The sequence below is a fragment of the Ambystoma mexicanum genome, chromosome 11 (assembly GCF_040938575.1).
Source record: "Ambystoma mexicanum isolate Mex_15411 chromosome 11, UKY_AmexF1_1, whole genome shotgun sequence".
Lineage (NCBI taxonomy): Eukaryota > Metazoa > Chordata > Amphibia > Caudata > Ambystomatidae > Ambystoma > Ambystoma mexicanum.
This window is the reverse complement of record NC_090934.1, coordinates 1,037,313,621-1,037,326,841: the sequence shown is the minus strand read 5'-3', so window position 1 is coordinate 1,037,326,841 and position 13,221 is coordinate 1,037,313,621.

Sequence of the window (13,221 nt, the reverse complement as noted above, 5' to 3'; positions counted from 1 at the left end):
TTTTCGGTAACAAAGAAGTGTAAATACAGACACAACATTTGGACTTAGCAGCAAATGAATTCAGCGATCACGCTTTCCTTACCTTGGTCTTGAGGGGTGGCCCTGGAAGGTTAGAGCTTGGCACACTTAACAACCTGGATATAAACATGGTGAGTAACAGGATTAGCTGGCCAGAGAAAAATCTAGAGAAGGCAAAGCAGTTCACCAGCACACAATCCTCCTCTATCTCTTGCTCATTAGATCACCTCACGGCAGATGAGACTTACATCTGGATAAGAGAGAATATGAAGAAACTAGCTACACAGAAGGGCTCATATGCCATGTTAACTAAATCCAAAACAGGTCACCACTATGATAAAACCATCAGAGAAAAGAAAATTGTGATGAGGAAGGAAATTAGACACATAGGGAAATTAGGTTTGCCCTTGCTGACAAGTGCCAAAGAGGTGAGACAATGTGAAAATATATCTTACCTATTACAGCCTGATAGTAATATTGGCCTAAGCACATTCGCATTTCACTGTAATATCGCATTGAATGAACCTGGAACAGACTGACTACGCCGCCATTTTGAGTTTTCCTCCATTTTTATCGATTCCTGCTTTCTGATCCATCTGCAGAAATTGTGTTTTTGGCTTCACCAGAACAAAATGAACTTTGTGCTGTTTATGATGTCAACATAGATAAGAATGTTTGAAGCTGCCAAACTGGATTGTTTTTCCTACACTGATGAATCTTGGTGCTAAACAAAAGCTGAACTAATCAGTAATTTAGATACCATCTGTCCCAACAGTGCCTTCTCTATTCAAACAGCAAAGTAAAATAACAAATAGCTGAACATGCTCTTTTGCAGGAATCCTTGTTTTCTCTCCTTGAAACTAACTGACTTTAAGCTTAAGAACAAATGGTAGACAAATAGAAGCGAGTAAAATGAGGAATGTTACCTTTGTGTTTTGTATTTGGAAAACATGCAAAATGTTTGATGGAAAACAGCAAACTATGCAAAGATGTTTAAACATGAATTAGTTATGTAGTTAGGTCATGATCCCTTGGTAATGTATTATATGTAGAGGGGTTGGACATGTGTCCAAGGCTGTGAAGAATTTGTATAAATATGTGCATTTGTAGAGTGTTCAGGACTCTCTCATGGACACTCTGCTTGCACACACTGCGGGGTGTTGAGAGACAGACAGCTGTTTGTTAATAAAAATACAATTGTCACTTTGACCTCGTGACTGGCATATTTCTATGATGTAGTAGTAAGCCCTGATATTCTTTAATCTTCCAGATGGCGCTCGAATAGGGACCCTCAAGATTGATGCCACATCACTAGGATGAAGTCAAAACCACCGGACTGGGATCGGAGAGTGACGGGGCGCCCTGCAAAGTGAGACGCGATTCTTCCACAGTACTGCACGCCTGATCCCTGGACAGTGTGCAGTGTTTAGAGGGCATCAAGATGAGGGTCCCCGTACCAAGGCTTGTGTGACGAAAACGCCAGCCATGACGATTTGATGTCTGATCAGACCTTTGTTGGTTGAAATCAGGTGAGTCGTGCCATGATTCTTAAAAGTCCTGATATTTGTTGCAAGTGTTGTGTTTGCAAATACAAACGTAGCCAGGTAAAACAGTGATTTTGATATGCCTTTGAAATTGTCATCCTACTTTGCAGTATTTTTCCGCAACGGAAGTCAATCTTTGGAACATGGCCAACCGGCACCACCTGAAGGGTCGCCGGTTTATCTAATGTATTGTAAGTATGGCCTGGGAGTTATTGTATTTAATACTATTTTGCACAGACAGACCAGACATGTTTCCGAACTTCAGTGGCCAGTTTATGGTAATTTTGAAATTGCCTGCTTAGAGCATTTAGAATCTGTATTGTTGAGAAAAAAGCCTAAGCCTTCAGCATTTGATGCAGTTAGAGATTGGAGGAAGGAAGCTATGCAGCAACTCAAAAGTAGAGAAAAGCATGCACATAGACACATGACGAATATTGAGAAAGCATTGTTGCATGATCAACAGAAACAGTCAGAATCCATTAGAGGTATGGACAGAGCTTTCCAATTAGATGTGCAACAGATATATCCCTCTCAAGATTTTCATACATCAGACGAGTTAATTAATAAACTATTCAATGAGCATTTGTGATGTCATCTTTGATGTTGTGGGTGTTAGTCTTAGCAGTGCACGGTGGTGGCGCGAGTTATGGTTGCTTAGCTTACCATAACTGGCGAATTTCAAGGGTTTTTCGGTTTTAATTGGAACCATAACGTCCCTTTAACAAAGTTGTTTCACTGAATTTCATAGGTTTTTATTAGTGCAACTTAACCATAACGTCCCTTTAACAAAGTTTTTTCATTTAATTTCATAGGTTTTTATTAGTGCAACTTAACCATAACGTCCCTGTAACACATTTATTTTACTGAATTTCATAGGTTTTTATTAGTGCAATGTAACCATAACGTCCTTTTCAATAGATGAAGACCACTAGCATCCTAGGTCCTCAAAGTGGGAACCCCGGGTGGTAAAAAAAAAAATGTTCTTCCCAAACCGTGTAGGAAGGAAAATCTTTTACCAAGATGGCCACCATGGAAAGGGAAGGTGGGGTGTATAAAGAGAACACAACAGGGCATCAGCGGGGGGTGGAGGGGAAAAGGAGGGAGACACGGGGCAAGAGCGGGGGGTGGGGGGAAATGGAGATAGACACGGGGCATTAGCGGGGGTTGGGGGGGACCGGGGAGACATGGGCCATGAGCGGGGGCTGGAGGGGAACAGGGGAGACACGTGGGCATGAGCGGGGGTGGGGGGAACAGGGGAGACAAGGGGCATGAGCAGGGGGTGGGGCGAAAAGGAGGGAGACACGGGGCATGAGCGGGGGGTGGGGGGGAACAAGAGAGAGACACGGGCCATAAGCAGGGGGTGGGAGGAACAGGGGAGACACGTGGGCATAAGCGGGCGTGGAGGGGAACAGGGGAGACACAGGGCATGAGCGGGGGTGGGGGGGAATAGGAGGGAGACACGGGGCATGAGCGGGGGAGTGGGAGGGAACAGGGGAGACACGGGGCATGAGCAGGGGGTGGGGGGGAACAAGGGAGACACAGGGCATGAACGGGGGTGGGGGAACAGGGGAGACATGGGGCATGAGCGGGGGGTGGGGGGAAAAGGAGGGAGACACAGGGCATGAGCGGGGGTGGGGGGGAACATGGGAGACATGTGGGCATGAGCGGGGGGTGGGAGGAACAGGGGGAACATGGGGCATGAGTGGGGGGTGGGGGAGAAAAGGAGGGAGACACGGGGCATGAGCGGAGGGTGGCTGGAAAAGGAGCGAGACACGGGGCATGAGCTGGGGGTGGGGGGAACAGGGGAGACACAGGACATGAGCGGGGGTGGGGGGAAAGGAGGGAGACACGGGGCATGAGCGGGGGGGTGGGGGGAACAGGGGAGACATGTGGGCATGAGCGGGGGTGGGGGGAACAGGGGAGACACGTTGGCATGTGCGGGGGGTGGGGGGAACAGGGGAGACAAGGGGCATGAGCGGGGGGTGGGGGGAAAGGAGGGAGACACGGGGCATGAGCGGAGGTGGGGGGAACAGGGGAGACACGGGGCATGAGCGGGGGGGAAAAGGAGGGAGACACGTGGCATGAGCGGGGGTGGGGGGGTAAGGAGGGAGACACGGGGCATGAGCAGGGGTGGGGGAACAGGGGAGACACGGGGCATGAGCGGGGGGGTGGGGGGGAAAAGGAGGGAGACACGGGCCATGAGCGGGGGTGGGGGGAACAAGAGAGACACACGGGGCATGAGCGGGGGGTGGGGGGAACAGGGGAGACAAGGGACATGAACGGGGGTGGGGGGGAACAGGGAAGACACGGGGCATGAGCAGGGGGGTGGGGGGGAAAGGAGGTAGACACGGGGCATGAGCGGGGGGTGAGGGGGAACAGGGGAGACACGGGGCATGAGCGGGGGTGGGGGGAACAGGGGAGACACGGGGCATGAGCGGGGGGTTGGGGGAAACAGTAGGGAGACACGGGGCATGAGCGGGGGGTGGGGGGAACAGGGGAGACAAGTGGGCATGAGCGGGGGGTGGGGGGAACAGCGGAGACAAGGGGCATGAGAGGGGGTGAGGGGGAAAAGGAGGGAGACACGGGGCATGAGCGGGGGTGGGGGGAAAAGGGGAGACACCGGGCATGAGTGGGGTGTGGGGAAAAAGGAGGGAGACACAGGGCATGAGAGGGGGGTGGGGGGAACAGGGGAGACACGGGGCATGAGCGGGGGTGGGGGGTAACAGGGGAGACATGGGGCATGAGCAGGGGGTGGGGAGGAAAAGGAGGGCGACACGGCATGAGTGGGGGTGGGGGAAAAGAGGGAGACACGGGGCATTGAGCGGGGGGTGGGGGGAACAAGAGAGAGACATGGGGCATGAGCGGGGGTGGGGGGGGAAAGGAGGGAGACACGGGGCATGAGCAGGGGAAAAGGAGGGAGACACAGGGCATGAGCAGGGGGTGGGGGGAACAGGGGAGACACAGGGCATGAGCGAGGGGTGGGGGGAAAGGAGGGAGACATGGGGCATGAGCAGGGGGTGGGGTGGAAAGGAGGGAGACACGGTGCATGAGCAGGGGGTGGTGGGAAAAGGAGGAAGACACGGGGCATGAGCGGGGGGTGGGGGGAACAGGGGAGACATGGGGCATGAGCAGGGGGTGGGGGAATGGGAGGGAGACACGGGGCATTAAAGGGGGTTGGGGGGAACGGGAGGGAGACACGGGGCATGAGCCATGGGTGGGGGGAACAGGGGAGACACGGGGCATGAGCGGGGGGTGGGGGAACGGGAGGAAGACACGGAGCAGGGGGTGGGGGAGAACGGGAGGAAGACATGGGGCATGAGCGGTGGAGGGGGGCAAAAGGAGGGAGACACAGGGCAAAAGTTCAACATTGGATCCCCCTATTCCGGGCTCATATCCCCTTCAAACTGTGTTCAGATAATTATTTCTTGGGTGACTCAGGGTTCACCCACGATCCCTCTCAGTCGGGCTCAGATCCCTTTCTTTCAGCCAATTAGTCTCCCTCAGCCAAGCTCGAACCAATTTTGATGTACTTTAAACTATTGAAGACTTATAAATGTGCATGGGGTTTATCTTGACTCGTTGCATGACCACTTTGATCTCATTATTCCTTTTTCTCACACTTAGCAACAGTTGGATACCTAACAGAGACTTTCAAATCAGAAGCCACGTGGTGATGGACCACTCTGTGCACAGTATCTTTTCTCCGAAGTTCATTATAAAGTTCAACCACTCCTTTTGGTTTCCAATTATATCCGTGTCACTCTCTGCAAATGCCTCACACACTCTTCTCTTTGTACAATGTTGCCGCTTGCAACCTTGATTCAAAACTCAAACTGGTTTGGTATCATTCTCTCAGACTCACCGGCTGTGCTGCCTTTTGTGATGCTACTTTGTTGTAGGAGCCAAGGACAGTACCACAGCGACAATCGCTCCTGCCAGCATTGGTTATTGACGTCGGAGAGCCCATGGTACCTCTCAGACACTGTGCAGGTTTGATCAGCCTTATGTCACGATGAGCAGACCAGATAGCCCCCGCCAAACAGCAGTGGGAACATTGGGGCACATTAAGGGCCCTGACTGAATCAAACCTCAAAGTAGGGCCACCTGGGCCCAGTCCTGGTGCCTTTGGCACGAAGGTTCATGGAACTAACCCCAAGGAAAACACAGGTTTAGTCGGTCTGCCACTGGATGATTGACTTCTGTGATAATTGCAGTTAAGGGCGTGACTCTGAGCCATTAGCTTTTGCATTGGTCTGCAGTCATGGGCGTGGCAGAGAACTTCTGGAGCTCATTGCACCTTGGGAGTGGCAGGGCGTGGCAGAGAATTTCTGGAACTCATTACACCTTGGAAGTGGCAGGGCGTGGTTGGCTATATAAGCCCCACTCAAGCCCTAAGCCATGCTTCGTGTTATTCTGCAGTTAGCAGCGTAACGCTCTCTGAGGAACCCCTGCCAGCACTCTTACACAAACCTGCAAAGAAAAGCCAGAGACCATGGGCCTCGCATACTCACCTGCTCTGACTTACCTGTGCAACGTCCCAGTTGTTTGACGACGACTCCAGCTTTCATTGGTCGCTGGCACCTGCAGAAGCAAGAAAAGGAAAACAAGGTGAATCACTGAGCTCATTCATCACGCTCTGTCACCGCCACACATTACTCCCTGCTTCCGTCACCATCGATCGGATTCGTTCATCATTCCAGCAACAGGTACCTAGAAAAGTGAAAGAAAGAACAGGTTAGATCATGCAAACCGGGCCTGAGCTTGCGCTGGCCCTGGAAGCAAGGCAGGCCACCCTGACCCACTGGCTCAGCCAATCACACGCATTGCACCAAACCATCGCACACCAAGGTGGGCTTAGTGCTATAACAGCGACACGAGCCACAACAGTGAGAACAGCACGAACTGCTGCATGCAGCAAAGGACAACACAGCAAACGACAACACAAATAACTGGACACAGACAACATACAACATAACGGATTACACAGACAATAACAAGCAGAGCAACACAAGCAACACGATCAAGGGTCAGTGAAGTAACTAGATCCTACAGGACATTGTGCCCCGGCTGAGACTAAGCAGGAAGGAGAGCCCACCAACCAAATATACAAGGTGAGAGCATCTCGGAGTCGGGAACACGTGTGGAAGAACAGGGTGGGGGTCACAGGTGACAGGCACAGACAGTCTCACTCACCACCCTTTCCCTTATCGTAGGAGCTGACCCAAGGCCAGTCCAGGGAACAAAGGACATGCAGCGCCTCAAACCAGGGAAGCAGACACTCCACGCACCAGCGGCTGATGTCCCCGCCGAGACAAGGTGAGTGTAACACCTTAGTTCCTAGTCTTCGGTTTCTTACTTTCCAAGGCTCATGAAACTAACAGTCTTAGAGGTCACAGGTACTTCGCTCCTTGCAACTCTCTGGTCTCACCGTCTTTCTCCTTGTATTAAAATGCCATCTTGGAGCTCCTGTTTTCTCATGTGGTTTGCCTTGCTCGGAGTGTGCTTTCATGGTTCGCCTTTTATCCGTGTGGGGAAGTTTGATGGAAGTCAGGTGTTTCCGTAATTGCCTGACCTTGCCTGTCCATGGTGTTGGGACATGTCAGGTATACGGCTCTGGTGTTAGTCTGTTGTCGCTCATGGTGCAGTGCCCGCAGGAAAGTGTTTGTGTTGGAAAATTAGGGTGGGGTGGGGAAAATGTGTTATTGGGAAGTCTCACCCTGCAGTGTCCCAGTTCAACTCCTTGAAGACCCCTCATCCTCCCGCACTGGTCCACCCCAAGGAACTGGATCCAAAAACAATGGCTGTGTCCTGGCCACCTGGATGACAGATTCTTGGGGACTAGCGGGTGACACGACACCTTCTGGTTTATCAGACTATCCAGAAGCCTTATGCACTTTTTCCTATGAGATGAAACCAATAAATTCTATTTATCTAAACTTGCCCAACCAAACCAAGTCTTTTGGGGATCTGTTTTATTTAATAAATTCCCATCATTGATGTGGTGGGCAGAGAAAGTAGACCCCTAAAATGTTCTTACCAAAAATAATTTAATTAACCCCCCCACAGCCAACTACACAGGGTGATTTTGATGAAATTCGAAATCAGCCATATCACTTCCAGTGTGAATAAAAAAAAAACATAGTCTGTTAAAACAATTGGGCTCTCCTATTTCTCATTGACAACCCCAAAAGGGAGGAGTGCATAAAACATGAAATTCCCAACTGTTCACCATTTCTCAGACCCTGCCTTAAATCAGAGGGGTGCTGGATGTAAACATGATATCTGGGTTGTGTGCTTGGGCAGAAACATTAAATAAAGTGGAGTCTCTGACTGAAAAACATACTCTCTACTGAGAGTGAGAAAGTGACCTGGTAGAAGAGAGGTTCTTCATTGCATTCTGGTGAACGAAGAAGGGTTCTATATTTATATATATAAAGGGAGATTATAAATACAGAGCGCTGCATGTGTGAAATTGCTTTTGCCAATAGGAAAGTATTGCATGTTATTTAACTTAAACTTCATGTAAGGTGTATTGATAAGTACATGATCCAGTCATGTATCAAGGTGCTACATGTTATTAAGAGTGAACAATGTGCAAAGTGTTTGACTGTACATGTTGTGTGGTTAAAGTCTCTGTGATCGGTGTCATCCTTAACCAACTATCATTTTCAATTTGTGTAAAAGAGATTGTTAGGAAAGAAACGCATTTGGGCCACAGAGTGAGGTGGCACAATTTGTGATTTTGTATATATATTAATTTTCCTATTCATTAATAAATATATATTCTTTCTATACAACAGCCTTGTTTGTGGCTTACTAATTACTAATGAGTGAGGGAACAATGTGGCTCTAAATGAATCACAGACAGGGCTAGATTGAACAGAAAAGAAATATTTATGTGGTGCTTTTGATTGAGGGACTTAAATCTCTGTTTGAGAATTGCCACCTAAATATCTCAAACATAGTTCTCTTAAATCTTTTTGTAGCTTTTGACACAGTGGATCACTCTAGTCCCATGCCTACTCTTTCTTAACCGGGGTTCTATGGTAATGTACTACACTGGTTTTCTTTGTATCCCACTGATTGTAATTATTTGGTATCCTGGTCCAGGAAAGTTCTTTTCGTCTATCTATCCTCATTGTTATGTGTTAACCCTAGGCTCCCTATTTGGTCCTTTACTCTTTTATCTTTACATGTCTCCTCTCTTTAACATCACTTCATATTGAATTCTGTTTTGTCAGTTCTGTGAAGGCTTTTCATGGATGGATGCTTGCACATTCTTGCACCTTAACCCTTCCAAGATTGAAGAGCTTTACATTCCTGCATCTTCCCCTTGTCTCGCTTCTCCATCTATGATCTTCTTTCCTACTTCCTATCTGCCACTTTCTTTGCTGGAATGTAACTTAATGGAAAAGGTCAACCTTACTCTTAAATTTTGGCTTCATATTTCACATATGATGGGTTCAGCCATTTCCTCTTATTCCAAAATTGACCATTTCTTTCCTTGAGTGCAACGACATTTCTAATAACGTCTCTTATTTTTTCATGCCTTTATTATTGTTCTGCTCTCTGAGGGCCTAATAAAATGGCAAAACCCCATTAGGAAACGCTCTGTGAATCAGGGCCTTAGTTGGGTTACTGCATATGCTGTGGTGCAACCTTCGTTCCACCTTTCACTCTTCTATTCAGATGTTATTCCATCTATCTTCATGATATTCCAAAACGACCTCTTTAATTCTCTCCTTTGGTTACCATTCCATCTGCGTATTATTTGTTTCAGTGTCTTTGCACAGCGCTTAAAAGCATCTATGGCCTAGACATTCATTATCTCTCGTCTGTTTTCTCTCTATTTTCCTTCACTTTCTCTTTGCTTTGCATCCCAATTTCATCTTGCTGACCTATGCTCTCTCCCACCCTCTCTCTCTCTTTTCCTGTTATTTGCCTTATATGCACCAAAACTTTGGAATTCCTTCCCCTTATCTGTATGTTAAATTTCTTCTGTATATGTTGTACGTTCTTTACTTAAAGAACATTGCATTCCATCCTCTTCTTCATCCACCTAATGGATTATTGTTAATTATTTGCTAAATTAAAATTTGTTTTGCCGATGCATTGCATTGTAACAACTGTTTGTTTGGTGCTTCATTGGAAACACTTAAAAGTAAGAAAATCTAATTATCATAAATGAATGTTGGCATTCAGGTGGAGTATTGACAAACTGTATGTATATTAATGTATTCCTGATTTGTCCCTTTTTGGGAGGGAGACTCTGCATGTTTTATTATATTCCACAAATGGCCTTTTTTGGGAGTGGAAGTCCTGAGTGTCAGACTTATAATGGGCACATGTACAAGGTTTTTACATTTATGTCACATTTAGCATTTTGTGTGTCCATAGTGCCCTTTTCTCCAATCCTTGCTACTAAAAAATGTGCATCCTGTGAAACTTTGACTGCTAGTGTATGGGTGGACTAAAAATCTCCAGTCATAAGTGGAACAGACAGGCCGGGATATCCTGCACCCAATAATGGGTATTAGTTATAAAACAGAGACAGCAAAAAACACCAAAAGTTTTCACGCTCTCAAAGAGTTTTACATCAAACAACAGCTTATTAATGAAAACTATCTCATAATTGAAGTTGCATTTGCAAAAGCCTATGGGAAGGCAGGATTGGTTAACAGAATTTTCTATTCATGAGATATATAGTGATCAGTGTTTTCATTGGATATAGTTATTTGGTGGCCCCACCTCGGACCACACCTAAGTTGATAAGGTAAGAAAGACATCATTATAATTACAATTTATTTGCTCCTGCAACAGTTGCAAGATGATATTATTGGAATGCAATGACTGGTCGGCCTGGGCTTCACCAACCTTGGATTTTGACATGTCATGAACACATGAACAAAAATAGTGGTGGGGGTGGGCGACATCAAGCAGCTGTTTTCTATTGAAAAGGACACCATCACTGATTCCCTAGGCCACAAGCCAGGACATCTGGCCTTGAACTTGGCCATGTCTGGCATCTCTGTTCTGAGAACTTTTGGGGAGATGAGGCAGGTGCATATTTGTGTCTTGTGCTAATGAATGGACACTGTTCTCTAGTTGAGCGTCATGTGTGAGGAGACCACATTTTCAATTTTTCTGCTCAAATTTTACTATGAATTTTGCTCCTATTAATACGGGTGCTAATACTCTCTTCGGCATCTAAAGGCTTCGACGAGCTACGCCTCATTCACTTTTCAGCTTTTAATTAGCTGGCATCTGGCACTCAAAAGTTATCTGTTCTTTCCTTAATCAAAGAGAAATATGTCTAACGCTTGAGAATAATTATCTTCTGTTCTTCTTTAGAGCTATCCATACCTCCCTTTTCTGCAGTAACCTTGGGAGGGATCCACGTAGCCATTGTCTGTTCCGTGCAGGCCTGTGTTTCAGCTAATTCAGGAAACCAAATCTCTCTGCAGGTTTGAGGCTTCTTCGATGATTCTCATTCACTATAATGTGGCTGTGCTGTCCATTTTATCCAATATGGCCACTCCTTACAGTTACATTTGTGCATTTAGCAAGTTTTATATGTATTCTTGGCCATCTTGCGTTTCAGTGTATACATTAATTATGATATGATTCTAATGTTTACTGGTGCAGGTAACATTATTCATGTCTAAATGCACATTGTATCTAATGTATGTGTATCTTCATGGTGAGTGCATGTCTAGTGCGTCCACATGTGTCCGTCTGGCAGCGATGTCACACATTCTCATCATGTTTAGTTACATCAGGCACGGATCATCTTGAGTTTGCAGATTCATTTCTTCTTCGATGGTTCCAGGATAAGGTTGCTATGGTTGTCTTAGTGAGGAGTGTCTCTTGTGCTTCCTGTATTTTCGGGCAGGGAAGTGACTGATGCCATGAATGATATACTCCTCTTGTTTCTATGGTATGGAGGTAGGGATGGAGGGACGGATGTTATGGATGACATATTGATCTGTCTCTAAACATTGGAGGTAGGTTTTTTTTTGGCAACTGTGGTAGAGAGTAGGTTAGATTTGAATATTTTTTTTACACTTTTGGCTATTTAAGCCTTTTGTGACAACAGGAAAACATGAATAAAACATGCATAGTTGTAAAAACAATACAGTTAAAACACAGACTTGGTAAATATATAATGAACACATAGGGCCTGATTTACATGTTTTGTTACAATGGCACAATCCCATTGCAAAAACTTCTGAAAATCTGGTCCACATTGAATATAGTAGACCTAAAAGAACAATAAATAGTACACACAGCGCTTCCAAAACACTATGAAAACTGAATGGAGGGAACACAAACCTATCCATCAAGAGAAACAGCTATGTGATATGCAGGGAGAGCGAGGAGAAAAAAGGACAAATCTGTAAAAATTATCCCTGCTCACAGCTCTGAGGAACCTAATACACAAATACCCTAAGCTCAGAGGCTACTGAACTTATTTGCTCTCTCTCTCCAGGTCCCACAGATAAAACTTGCAGCTGCATTGGTGGTCACTCCTTCAAAATACCCCAGGACGAGCAATGTCAGCTCTGACAATGCTCTTAACATTCTCCTTCCTGAGGGTTATAGAATCCTCTCCAAACCCAGACCCAACAGGCCTGTAGTGGGAGTGGCTCTTACCTTCCATGAGTGGGTCCCTCCTTCCATCATACCTACTCCATCCTAATCCTCTTTTGAATGCCTCATCTGTAGGCTTGAGGTCTTGCTTATTCTCTCTATCACCCTCACCACTATCTACAGGCCACCTGACCCTGTTTCTCTCTTCCTCTCTGAATGGACAACCTCACCTCCTCCCTTTCAACCTCTTATTCCAAACTCCTCCTTGGTGACTTCAACAACCACCTTGACTCCCTTGAATCATCCACTTTTCAGTTCTGTGTTCTCTGTGACTCCTTCTCTCCCTCTATTCTTCCTTCTGGCCTGACCCATACTGCTGGGGGGCACACTCTGGACACCCTCATTTCTGGCAGCATCCCTATCTCGAATATGGTCACCATCCCCATCTCCTGGTCTGACTACTCTCTCCTTCCCTCCCATCTGTGTGCCCCTGGCCCTTTATCTGAACCACCCCCAGCACTGCCAACCTCCTTCACCAACATCTAACCAATGAAGAGGGTGCCATCCACTGCTTTTGCCTCCCCCTTTGTGCCCCCTCCCAGTTCCGACTCTCCCTCTGTCCTTGCTAAGCTGCAACTCTCCAGCTCTAACACCCTTGACATTGTTGCCCCTTTCATGAGGATCCACCTAAAACCTGCCTCTAAGAACAACAACTGGTACGACTCTGATCTAGCATCTCTGAAACGCGAGTGCAAGGTTGCTGAGTGGAAGTGGCAGATGTTGGGTTTACACTCTGACAAACTGGCCTGCCACCTGCTCCAACGGCAATATCACTTCTCTATCCACTCCAAGAAGTGGGCCGACATCCAAGCTGAATCTCTGGAGCCACTAACAACACAGCCAAACTTTTCAAAATCTACAACGAACTCGCCAATCCATCTGCAGTTAACACCTCTCTCCTTCCTTCCCAGGCTCTCTGCACCATGTTGGCTTCTCATGTCATATCAAAACCCCAGGACGTCTTGTCCTCACTCTCTTCGACACCCATCTCCACTCCCGCGCTTACTCC